The following is a 12549-nucleotide window of genomic DNA, read 5'->3' as shown; positions in this document are numbered from 1 at the left end:
ATGTAGACCTTGGCCAATAGGCACGCCGGGAGGGGGGAGGGGAGGACTGACTCCCTCAGGGACATATGCGCACCTCAGCACAAGAGAGCCTGTACTCCTCCAGGTGGTTTTCAATGCAGTAGCAAAGTTGGATGACCTTACTCAGGACCCGGAGCCAGTCCACATGTGCCAGAATGTCTAGTAGCTCATCAGCCAGTCTGGCCATGTACTGGTCTACTAGCACAGGTTCATTCCAATCTAAGTCTTGGGAGAGCACCTGGGACTCTGAGGTGTAGTTCTGGACTGTCTTAGACCCCTGGTGCAAGCAACAACTAGCCCGGATCACAACTAGTCATAAGCAACAACTAGCCCGGACCACTTTCAGTGTGTCCCTGAAAGTGGTATCCATTTTGCCCTCAAAGGCTTGCCCGTTAGCCCGCTCTGGTGCATCAGCAGCCAACAATGGGGTTGCCCAGTGAGCTGCTGGCCCATTTAACAAACTGATCAGAAAGCTGACCATGGCATGCTTGGACGGGTTCTAAAGAATCATTTGACTTGAGACAGGAAAGTTTGGTAGTCATCCTGATGCCCATTGGATTTTTCAGGTGCCTTTAGAGGGCAGAACGTTGCAGTTGTGGTGTGTCAGGCTGGCCAGACCCAGGCTGATTTTCCTGATCAAAGTCTGGATCCTGCTGATTGCGCCCCAAATCCTTGCTGCCTGGCTCCGCCTCCCTGTCCCCCTCTTCTGGCAGCAGCGGCAGTGCAGGTGCCAGCAAGCCGTCTGACAGTGGCGGCGGCATCTGCAGTGCAGGTGCAGGCATGACAGAAGGACTGGGGATTGTTAATTGACCTTATGTCACAGGCAGCTAAAACTGGTGGTGGGAGGCGGAACTGTCTTCAGGGTTTCAATTTTCTTGAGTTACTCTCCAGTTACAGCTCTCTCAAATGAAGCTATCTACACCACTTTGACCATAGCTGCTTGAGGCCTTAGACATACCCAGCACAATGTCTAGCAGCTGATTTTCCAAGGGTCCACTAAACTGAGCTGTGGCCCAGGCCCCAATCCTGACTAGCGTGATGGGGGGAACTGAAGAACATGGAAAGGATCTGCTTGTGTGCGGCCATTGTAGAAAAGGAGAAATCATGCCCTGCCAGGTGGCAAATATCTTAAGCAATCTGGTATTATTTCTTTAGTTATAATTGGTTGTATGTACACCCCTGTGTGTGAACGGGCTTGGGCAGTTTATAATACAATCATTAAAACATCAATAAAATTGTAAATAACACCCATAACCAATATTAATAACTACTCCACCCCCATCCATTTCCATTATTCAGGGGAAAAGGGCACAAGATGCAAGAAAAGAGAGAAAGAAAATAGAAGAAGAAGGAAATAAAAGAGAAAAGCCCATCTAACTATAGGTCATCATAGCCTCAACCCTAGGTCTGGTGGAAGATTGCCGTTTTGCAGTCTAGTGATCCTAGCAGCAGAAAGGATGGAACTTCCTTTGCTTTAAAGTTCAGGTGGCTGCCAGGAACCACATTCTGCTTTGGTTGGTTTATTACTATGAAATTCTAAGAGGTGATCTAAGCTGCATAGAATGCCTTTTAATCTTCAGTTGCACTACACGTTGGAATCTATGGGACAGGCATGAGAGAGTAAATTAGGTGCCATGACTGTGTCTCTTGCTTTAAAGTACTGCCTTAAATTCTCCTAATAATTCAATTGTAGTAATTCCTTAGGGACTGAATAGTTTAAGACCCTATCCCATGTGAGTAGTCCTATAAAAGGCAGGGCTTCCAAAATCTACATCGTTAGCTACTCTAAGACCACACTCTAATGTGGTCTCTGCCTTGGCACTGCAACAGCGAATTCTGCCTCGCCCCCTTCCTGCAGGACTTCTATTCTTTCAAGACCGAAGACTGAAGAGGGCAGGTGAATGAGAACCAGGAGGAGGAACAGCTTTCTAAATATGGTCTTGCTATGTTGAAGCGGTAGGTGTCATGTTCCATGGCAGTTCTCCCAAGAAGATAACTCTGAATCTTAGAGTAAGAACTTTCAGGGGTTTATTTGGAGAGAGATGCTAACAGCAACACCAGAACTCTGTGCTGCCAAAGCTGACTACATACAAAGATCCAAGACAATCATAGGGTTCAGTTCATCCCTCCCATAGACCGTTTATGCACTGGGAACTTCACTGCCCCAGCTCCCGTGCAGGAGCACAAATCGGGGGTAGATGAGGCACACCAGGCCAAATGCTCCCCCACGTGGGTGCAGGAAGAGGTGAGGCAACCTGCCACGACTAAAACTCCAGCCTGCAGCCCAGCATGAAACCTCCAGTGCATAAACGGTCATACTGTTGGTTTTGCACACTCTATGATCTTACAGAAAGTGCCCCTTATCATCATAACATAAGTACAATTTACAACCTAGGACCTCTAGCAATGAAATAGGCACAATATACATAGGACAGGAAAGTCTACTGTGCAGAACAGGAAAATCTACTTCTAAAGTGCATTGAAAGTGCATTATCTATTGTGTGCAGAATAGGACCAGGTCAGTTGATGCACAACCCTCATCCTAGAGGAACTGACAGTGGAGGTTCTGACACTTCCAAGGTCAGGAATGCAGTCCAAATTGAAATTGCAGTTCCAGTCATGAAGTCATCTATAAAACAGAAAACCAGCTCTGTCTGCTTACAGAATCCTGTTGAACTGTCTGTGGTGTTTAAAACTGAGGGTTTTTAACATGGAATATGCCCCCTCCTTTGTTCTTAGAAGGACATTGACTGATGATGGGAAGAAGATGTGCCTTCCACTGACCCTTCACCCACCAAGAGTTCCACTACATTGAATACTGGTAATTTCATAAACAGAGCTACCAGTGTGTGTTTTTCCATAAAAGATCAGGCACATGGACACCTCATTTGGATCAGTCCAGAGAGCCATTGTGATGTAGTGGTTAAGAGTGGTGGCCTCTAACCTCGCAAGCTGGGTTTGATTCCCCACTCCTTCACATGCAGCCAGCTGGATGACCTTGGACTCATCACAGCCCTGGTGTGCTGTTCTCACAGAGCAGTAATGCCAGGGTTCTCTCAGAGAAGATGCTTTGAGACTCCTTTGAGTAGAGAAAAGTGGGGTATAAAAACGAGCTGTTTCTTCCACCTTAGAGCAAGGGGAGATGAGTTTAAGTCTTCATCTCTACCCCCTTTTTCCTAACTTGACATAGCCCTGGGAGATGTTATTTGTTCCATTGGAGAAATGTCTCCATTCTGATCCAGCTGCCATTGCTCAGTGGGGAAGGTCACAGCTGCCAGGGACAGATCATTCAGGAAATTATATGGGTGGAGTTGTAACACCCATGCTGCAGTCCTGATCCAGCTTGGCTCCCAGTGGTGTCTGGCTGTTCAAGGGACAAGCCTTGAGAGCTCCATTCACAGAACTTCTTGTAGTGTCTGCAGTTTGGCATTTAGTATCTGGGTCAGTGCTGCTTACCCAAAAAGGGAAACAGGGACTTAACCTTAGATATTTTCTCTTCCCCAACCACTAAGTGGCCATCCATAATCATGCAGGTGTACAAGTGAGACTGTTTTCTATTTATGTTCCACAGACATTTCCCATTGGGTTGCATTTCATTTTGGGAAACTTTAATATATGCTTTGAGGGCCAGCAAGGCTTTTCTACCTTGCCTTGCATAGGCTGTATGAGTTTGTGCTATTAGCTGTGTCTGTTTTTAGTCTCATGATGCCAGGGACTACATTTGAGCAACAAATATATACATGCTATAGGGCAACTATGTGTATACTGCCTTGTGTGCATAGCACATGTCTGACATTAGGTGTGTCCGTGAATATGGAAGCTATGGCTCATAGTAGGCTTCCTGGATGTACATAATCTGTAAATCTGCAGCAAAGAATCTGCAGTAATGATGATTTGTATTTTTTTAATGCAAGGTTTTAGCCTTGGTGATTATAGAGAGCAGTCTTTGAACCTAGAAAACTGCAAATGTAGATCTTCTGGAAGTCAGAGGCAGTATTTCTGTACTTCCAAGGGGTGACTAAGCAAACCATGTTTGTGATAAGATATTCAGTTAAGGAAAATTTCTTCAATTTCTCTATATTTTGCTCTGCTGCAGAACTTAGAATATTTTCATCTTGGTATGGTGCCATCATGGTTACTGAGTAGAGGTGGATCATGTGTCCTTGATCTTAAGTCTGCAGAAGTCCATAGCAAAGGAGAAAAATATCTAATTCTGGTGATTGGGAGATGAATGTACTATGTGCCTTCTCACCCTTCCTTTCTTGGCTTGCAGTTTTCAGGTTAGAGGTGCTCACTCTGAGAGGTGGAGGAGGCAGATGAATGAAAGGGCAATCCAGTGTCCCACTGATACATGGCCCATGGCCCACGAAACCCAGGGACCAGCACTGCTATAAATGTAGGAGCTGCAGCACCTCTTGTTTGGGTACAGCAATCCTCAGTCGCTCTCCACAGTGTTTATCTACACCATGTTGGCTTGTTGCCTTATTTGTTCCTCTCTAATTGAGCAAATGTGCTGTACGCATGGAAGCTAGGCCAGCTCTGACTTTATTAGAGGAGAGCATCAATAAAAAGGCTGCACATTTCGAGGCTTGGCTTGGGATCCATCAGAAGAGAGAAGCTTTAAAGTTGCACTTTATTCATGATGTTTTGATTTCTCTTGCTCTGGGGATGCTGACTTTGATAGATTGCAGTGCAGCAGCAGAACAATGTAATAATATAGCACGGTAGCCAGCTTTTTCAAATCAGAGGTTTGCCATGTGCTCTATGCCCTCTTCCTCCTGTTTCAGTGCATTATATCTGTAACCCACAAGTAGGCTTAATTAACGGAGCAATAGATTCCGGGGTTTTTTGTCCATTCATAGTGTGGCTGGTGCTGGTTAAATCTGCTGTGGTTCTGACTGAACATTGCAGGTTTGTTTTGGTTCTAACCGTCTCCTAAGTATGCTGGATGGCTAACGTTGCTATAATAACTGGTGATGTGATGTTACACCAGAAGCAATCTCCTGGTACAGTGTCCAAGAGGGAGCTATTTCAGTAGCACTGTGTGATAGCTGTGATTGCAGGTTAATGTTATTCTACCTGGCATGTTGCTCACCTTACTTAACAGCATACCTGGCCATCTGCTCCTTAATTTTATCCTGTGTCAATACACAGTGGGATTGTCACACAACCCTTTGACTGTCCATGTCCAAGCAAATACCTCAATACTTCCCAAATTGACATGAGCTTTTTTTGAACCCTGATCTCAGCTGCTATGATGTCCATGCAAACTCCTGATTTTCATTGTTGAGGAGCTGTGCTATTAGCCACCTAAAACTTGGAGTCTTTCGAGGTGCTTGACAGAGAATACAAAAGCAGAATACTGCATGTTTCACTGGCTCACCACATTTTCTCTTTTTCTTAATTTGCATTAAGTCAGGTATAGTGAACAAAATAACAGTTTAACTGAGAACCAAGATAAGTGGGGTAATGGCATTTGAAATAAATGTATGTGGGAAGGATTGAATATAAATGGCCACAGCTAGAAGTCCAAAGCAATCTTCATTGCATTCTAATTGCCAGTGCCTCTGCTGGTCCCCAATTTTGTCTAGTTCAAGGGTCTCTATAAAAGGCAAAGAAGTGTCCTCACAATAAGGGTTTTTATCAGCACTCCCCCTTGGTGAGCAATCTGTCTGTCTCTCTCTCACACACACACGCACACACACACAAACTCTGTCTTCTGGACAAATGCTTACTGCTCAGCCAGTTGTAGCACTGACGCTCTTAAGCACACCTTTCTTTCCTTGAAGGAGTGAAATTTAAGGCAAATAACTTTGCCTCTGAGCATGCCTTTGCTCAGAAGGCAGGATGCTGTCTTGGATGTAGAAGGAACTGACTTATTCATAATTTATTTCAGACTAGCAATAAAGCCCATTGTGCAAAAAATACAAACTGTTGATAGGAAAAAATGTGGACACATAAGCATTATGTACATAAAATGAAATAAATTGAATCCAGCCAAGACAGAGATTCCCTGGCTGGGCCAGTACGTAGAGGGGCGGGTGATACAGCTCCCAGAATTTGACAGGGTACAGTTAACACCAGTTGTTATTGTTGTTATGTGCGAAGTCGTGTCCGACCCATCGCGACCCCATGGACAATGATCCTCCAGGCCTTCCTGTCCTCTACCATTCCCCGGAGTCCATTTAAGTTTGCACCTACTGCTTCAGTGACTCCATCCATCCACCTCATTCTCTGTCGTCCCCTTCTTCTTTTGCCCTCGATCTCTCCCAGCATTAGGCTCTTCTCCAGGGAGTCCTTCCTTCTCATGAGGTGGCCAAAATATTTGAGTTTCATCTTCAGGATCTGGCCTTCTAAAGAGCAGTCAGGGCTGATCTCCTCTAGGACTGACTGGTTTGTTCGCCTTGCAGTCCAAGGGACTCGCAAGAGTCTTCTCCAGCACCAGAGTTCAAAAGCCTCAATTCTTTGACGCTCGGCCTTCCTTATGGTCCAACTTTCGCAGCCATACATTGCAACTGGGAAGACCATAGCCTTGACTAAACGCACTTTTGTTGGCAGGGTGATGTCTCTGCTTTTTAGGATGCTGTCTAGATTTGCCATAGCTTTCCTCCCCAGGAGCAAGCGTCTTTTAATTTCTTTGCTGCAGTCCCCATCTGCAGTCATCTTGGAGCCCAGGAAAATAAAATCTGTCACTATCTCCATTTCTTCCCCTTCTATTTGCCAGGAATTGAGAGGGCCGGATGCCATGATCTTTGTTTTCTTGATGTTGAGTTTCAAGCCAACTTTGGCACTCTCCTCCTTCACCCGCATCAACAGGCTCTTTAGTTCCTCTTCACTTTCTGCCATTAGAGTGGTATCATCTGCATATCTGAGGTTGTTGATATTTCTCCCTGCAATCTTGATCCCAATTTGTGACTCCTCTAATCCCGCATTTCTCATGATGTGCTCTGCATACAAGTTAAATAGGCAAGGCGACAGTATACAGCCTTGCCGAACTCCTTTCTCAATTTTGAACCAGTCAGTGATTCCATGTTCAGTTCTCACTGTTGCTTCTTGACCTGCATATAAATTTCTCAAGAGACAAATAAGATGCTCTGGTATTCCCATCTCTTTAAGAACTTGCCACAATTTGTTGTGCTCCACACAATCAAAGGCTTTAGCATAGTCAATGAAGCAGAAGTAGACGTTCTTCTGGTACTCCCTAGCTTTCTCCATGATCCAGCGTATGTTGGCAATTTGATCTCTAGTTCCTCTGCCTCTTCGAAATCCTGCCTGTACTTCTGGAAGTTCTCGGTCCACATATTGCTGGAGCCTAGCTTGTAGGATTTTGAGCATAACTTTGCTAGCATGAGAAATTAGTGCGATGGTGCGGTAGTTTGAACATTCTTTGGCATTGCCCTTCTTTGGGATTGGAATGTAAACTGACCTTTTCCAATCCTGTGGCCATTGTTGAGTTTTCCAAATTTGCTGGCATATTGAGTGTAGCACTTTTACTGCATCGTCCTTTAAGATTTTGAATAGTTCAACTGGAATGCTGTCACTACCACTAGCTTTATTGTTGCTCAGACTTCCTAAGGCCCATTTGACTTCAGTTAACACCAGTACCGACTGTCAAAAGCTTGGGTGTGATCTTGGACCCTTCATTAACAATAGAGGCCTAAGTAATGAAGGCAGCCAACCTGGCATTTTTCTATCTTGGCCAGGCAAGGCAGCTTGCCCCGTACCTCTCGGAGCCGGATCTAGCTAGTGTGATCCATGAGACATTCACGTCCACACTAGATTTCTGCAACTCGCTCTATGCAGCGCTGTCATTGAGACCGCTCCAGAAACTCCAGCTGGTCCAAAATGCGGCAGCATGAGTCCTCACAGGAGCTCTGTATGGAGCACATAAAACACCATTGCTCGCTTAGCTGCATTGGCTCCAGAATGGAGACTAAGTCAGATTCAAGATGCTGGTCCTAACCTTTAAAGCCCTAAACCATCTTGGACTGCCTTTTCCCTTATATTCCCCCAAGAGCACTGAGATCCTTCAGATGAGCTGATTGGCAGGCCCTTTAAATGCCTCCCTCCAGACCAGCCTTTCTCAACTTTTTTACTGTTGTGAAAGCCCTGAAACATTCTTTAGGCTTTGAGGAAACCCAGAAGAGGTGCATTCATGGTTGGGAAACATAACTGTTTACATGCCCACCTGCTCCCCCTTACCACCCCTCCAGGCCCATCATTAGCCATGAGAAGGGGGCAGATCGACATGACTATATATGGTCATATCACCAAATAAATGGTTAACAAATTTAAAAAACATATAAACAATTAATTAACCCAACCATTAAGGAAACCTTTCCAGGTTTCATGAACTCTTGGTGGAGAAAGCCTGCTCCAATCCGTTCCCAAGCTGTGGAGAGTGAGTTGAGCCCTTTTAAATGCTCCCCTTTGCTTTCTGAAGCTGCGGAGAAGGCCATGCCTTATGCCATGGCTCCACCGACAAATCTTCTGGCCTCGGCACAGCTAGACATTCTGATGCCGACCCTTTTGGTAGCAACCTGCTTTGCTTTCACTGGGTTTGGCTAGCACGGTTTGTTTCTTGGCTGATGATATCTGCCCTTCTGAAGCCTGAGGTCTACTGTTTGTGTCTGCAAAGCCGTCATTGCCTAAGAAAATTGGGACACCCATTTCCTCCAACCCTTACTGTCCACTTCCCTGTAAAGCCTTTGTATATGAACTCTCAAGCTAATTCCACTTGAAATTTTGGGCCACTTATTCCTTTGATTTTGTAGGACCTTCCTGGCAAATACTGCTCTGCATTTACTAGGCCAGGGTTTGCCCCTGTGTCTCTCCAGCCAGTTGCTAGTTTCCCATTTACAGTTACAGACTCTAAATATTCCTGATTTAGATTCCCCTGTACTCTCCAGACTTGCAGGAACCTTGCTGGTCTGTCTGTTTGTGCTTCCTGTGGCTCAGGATTTGTCACTGGGGTTTCAATGGGTGTTTCTGCCCTTTTTACTATTTTGACAGTTTGCGTTTATGTTTGGGTTTGTCCCTTCTCTAATTATGGGCAATAAGCCTTTACATGTCCCGCTTGCTAATGGTGATAACATAGTATCCCTTCCTGTCTATTTTATATGGGAGTATTCTGCCTCACAAAGTTGGTGTGTGATGGCTCAGTTTTCTCTGAGGTGAGCAAAATATATTTCTTGATGGGAGGTAGGAAAAGAGATCCCCCCTCCCCCAAGTCTTTCTCAATCTCATCTAATAAAGTGGCCACTGAATGCACTGTTTGTTTGTTTTTTTTATCCCTCAGGAACCATCCAAACTGGAAGGGAACTTGCCTGTTCCTTCAGTTCTTAGAAATGTTTCTTTCTTCCCCTCAACCCATATATTCAAGGCACCATCTAAACAACAACTTAGCTTGGCATATGTTTCACCTGGCTTTCTTTTAATTTCTCTAAGGGTTTTCCTGTTTTGTTCTAACCCCATCAACCTGTTAGCACCATTCCTCATGAGGGCTAACCCCATCAAGCCTTCCCTCACCCCTCTTTCCCGTCCAGTCCCCTAGCTAATATAGCAGATAGTATCTTCTCTATGAACCAGCTGCCCGTGGTGTGAAAAAATTCAGCATCCAAGAAACTGTTAGCCCAGCCCCTGCCAGAAGAGATAGACGTTAGAACTCTTGTGGCAATCCTCCCCCAAAGTCCCACCTCCCCTTCAGGGCTCCAAGCCAACTGCCTCTTTTTTTAAAGAAGTGAAGTCCAGCATGTCAAGCAAATTGTATATATACTAGAGGCAAAGCCCGTTGCACCCAGGAATACAATGGGTGCCATCACATACACCTGTACTATGACTTTCCTGGGTTCTGGCCCTCCTCCCACCCACTTCCTGCTCGATCTTGAGATCCAGAGTGGTGAAGAGGTTAAAGAGCAGCAGACTCTAATCTCAAGAGCTGGGTTTGATTCCTGACTCCTCCTCCATATGCAGCCAGCTGGGTTGCCTACCTCCAGGTGGGAGCCTGGAGACATTCAAGAATAGCAGCTGATATCCAAGGGAGAAGGAAAGAAACAAAGAAGGAAGGAAGAAAAAGAAAGAGGAGGATGGAAGGGAGGGAGGAAAAAGAGGGAGAGAGACAGAAAGAAAGGGAAGGAAGGAGGGAGGGAAGGAGAGGAAGATAGAGACGGACGGACAGAAGGAAGGAAGGAAGGAAGGAAGGAAGGAAGGAAGGAAGGAAGGAAGGAAGGAAGGAAGGAAGGAAGGAAGGAAGGAAGGAAGGAAAAGAAAAAGTGAGGGGGGAGGGGACAGACAAAGAAAGGGAGGGAGGAAGGAAGCCTGAAAGAGAAAGACACAGAGAAAGTAGGAGGAGGGAAGGAAGGCATAAGTTCTCCTGCTTTGGAGGACCACTGAAGGGCCACTTCAGCTGCTTTGGAGGGCCTCTGGCCCTCCTACCCTCCCCCATGCAACAGGGCCTACACAGATCCCCACTGTCACCACCTTCTCATCCAATCCCACATCTTCCAAAGAGCAGGCTGTGAAGAGGTGGGTTACCACCTTCCCACATCTCCCAAAGGCTGGGCCGGGCAGGGAATACCATGGGGGAGCTGCCTTATTCCCCCATATCTCCCAAAGGTCACACTGTGTGGGGAAGGCTATGGGGATGGTCTTCCTCCTTCCCACCCATCTCCAACATCTCCCAAAGTCCAGGGTGGATGGGGAAGCCTGTGGGGAAACTGCATCTTTCCCATCTACTGCCCACATCTTCCAAAGGGCAGGCTGCTCAGGGAAGCCATGGAGGGTTGGCTGCTTGCTTCCCAATCCCCCATCTCCCATGGGGCAGGCCAGGCAGGGAAGGCTGTGGGGGGAAGTCTGCTGCCTTCTCTCCCCGCCCCCCCCCCCACATCTTCCAAGGTCCAGGCTGGGCAGGGAAGGCCATTGATCCCCCAAGCCCCTCCAAAGAGAGGGAGGGTGGGAGAAAGCAAAGAATGCTCAGGCAGACAATTCTGACCACCAGAAGGAAATGGAGTTGCAGACAAACCAGGCCTTAGATTCCAAAGTTGTTTCAGGAGCTTAATTCCTCTGCACAGCCTCCTGCTGCAGCTCTCTGCCTTGTCAGCCTACCTGACAAGTATTACCAGCTATGTGCTGGAAGAGAGCTCCAGTCTAAAAGGCACCACACCACATTAGCCAGACAGTTGCTGACTGGAGAAGCCTGTGAGTTATCACAGAGTAAGGACTGAGAGACTGATGACAGCCTATATTAACTTGGGGCTGGGAGGCCTGGGTTGTGACCACAACTTTACAGATACCTGTGACCTGCTTCTTCTGCTGATGCTCTTGGATTGCCTGAATGAACCCTTGATGCACTGGACTGAGTCAAGACATTCATTACATTTTTCTGTCCTTTGGCATTCTGTTTTTGAAATACTGATTATCTCTGCCTTCCTGTCATCTTGTCTGTGCTTCCAGCAGAGAGTGGAAACCTGAGACTAATACATGAAGCTAAGGAAACAGGTGTTTTCCCTCCCTTGCCTGGGGGAGATAGAGAGTGGGAAGAGGCTGTGGATGGGACAACTTACCAGCAGCAGGGCCTTTCAGAGAGGCCGACACCTCTTTCAGCCAGTAAGCAACAGGAAGTGGAAGAGGAGAACAGCTAAGCCCCATGACTGACCCTCATTGGAAGAGTGCTCTCTCGCTATTAGCAGCACACCCCCATGAAGGGCCAATCAGGGAGGGCATGAGTTGTCTTCATGCAACTTGAACTTTATTATGTTTAAAGACTAGTAGAGAAGCCTGCTTTAAAAGCAGGTCCCCCCATCCCCGACAGTCCTAGCCAGAGGCAGTGGAGAGCAGTGGGGCCTTGGTGGAGGACACAGAGGCGGGGAGGCTGCTGGAGGACACAGAGGCGGGGAGGTCTTCGCAGCCTCTGTGGGTGGCAAGGAGGTGGTGGACACTGCCGTGGGCTCCCTGGAAAAGGCAGCCACCTTCACAGCCACCACCAAGGAGGCCCGCTGGCATAGTGTGTGGCTTACCTCCTTCTGCATCTCTGTGCTACAGCAAAATGGGAGGAGAAGGAGTGGGGAAGAGCCTCTGACTGGCCCTTAGTGGGGCGGAGACCCCTGGTGTTTCCTGATAGCACACCAGCTGTTCTGAGTGGCCCTTGGGGACCCTCTCCCCTGAGGGCTAATCAGAGGGCTGGCACATCATAGGATGCATGTTCACAATTTTATGTCTTATGATAATGTTATAATTCTCTGCCTAACATTAATGGAGGTTGTGTGTGTGTGTTGGGGGGAGGGTCAAACTACACTATGTTGTTGTTGTTATGTGCGAAGTCGTGTCCGACCCATCGCGACCCCATGGACAATGATCCTCCAGGCCTTCCTGTCCTCTACCATTCCCCAGAGTCCATTTAAGTTTGCACCTACTGCTTCAGTGTCTCCATCCATCCACCTCATTCTCTGTCGTCCCCTTCTTCTTTTGCCCGCGATCGCTCCCAGCATTAGGCTCTTCTCCAGGGAGTTCTTCCTTCTCATGAGGTGGCCAAAT

General features: G+C 46.9%; 1 protein-coding gene across 13 annotated transcripts in view; it reads left to right on the top strand.

Annotated features, from left to right (window-relative positions):
* Positions 1–12549, top strand: part of RBFOX3 (RNA binding fox-1 homolog 3) — a 458629-nt gene that overhangs the window by 247570 nt on the left and 198510 nt on the right. The window lies entirely within an intron of this gene.

The sequence above is a fragment of the Paroedura picta genome, chromosome 3, assembly GCF_049243985.1.
Source record: "Paroedura picta isolate Pp20150507F chromosome 3, Ppicta_v3.0, whole genome shotgun sequence".
Lineage (NCBI taxonomy): Eukaryota > Metazoa > Chordata > Lepidosauria > Squamata > Gekkonidae > Paroedura > Paroedura picta.
Note: the sequence above shows the minus strand (reverse complement) of the source record. Positions and strands in the feature narration are given on the sequence as shown.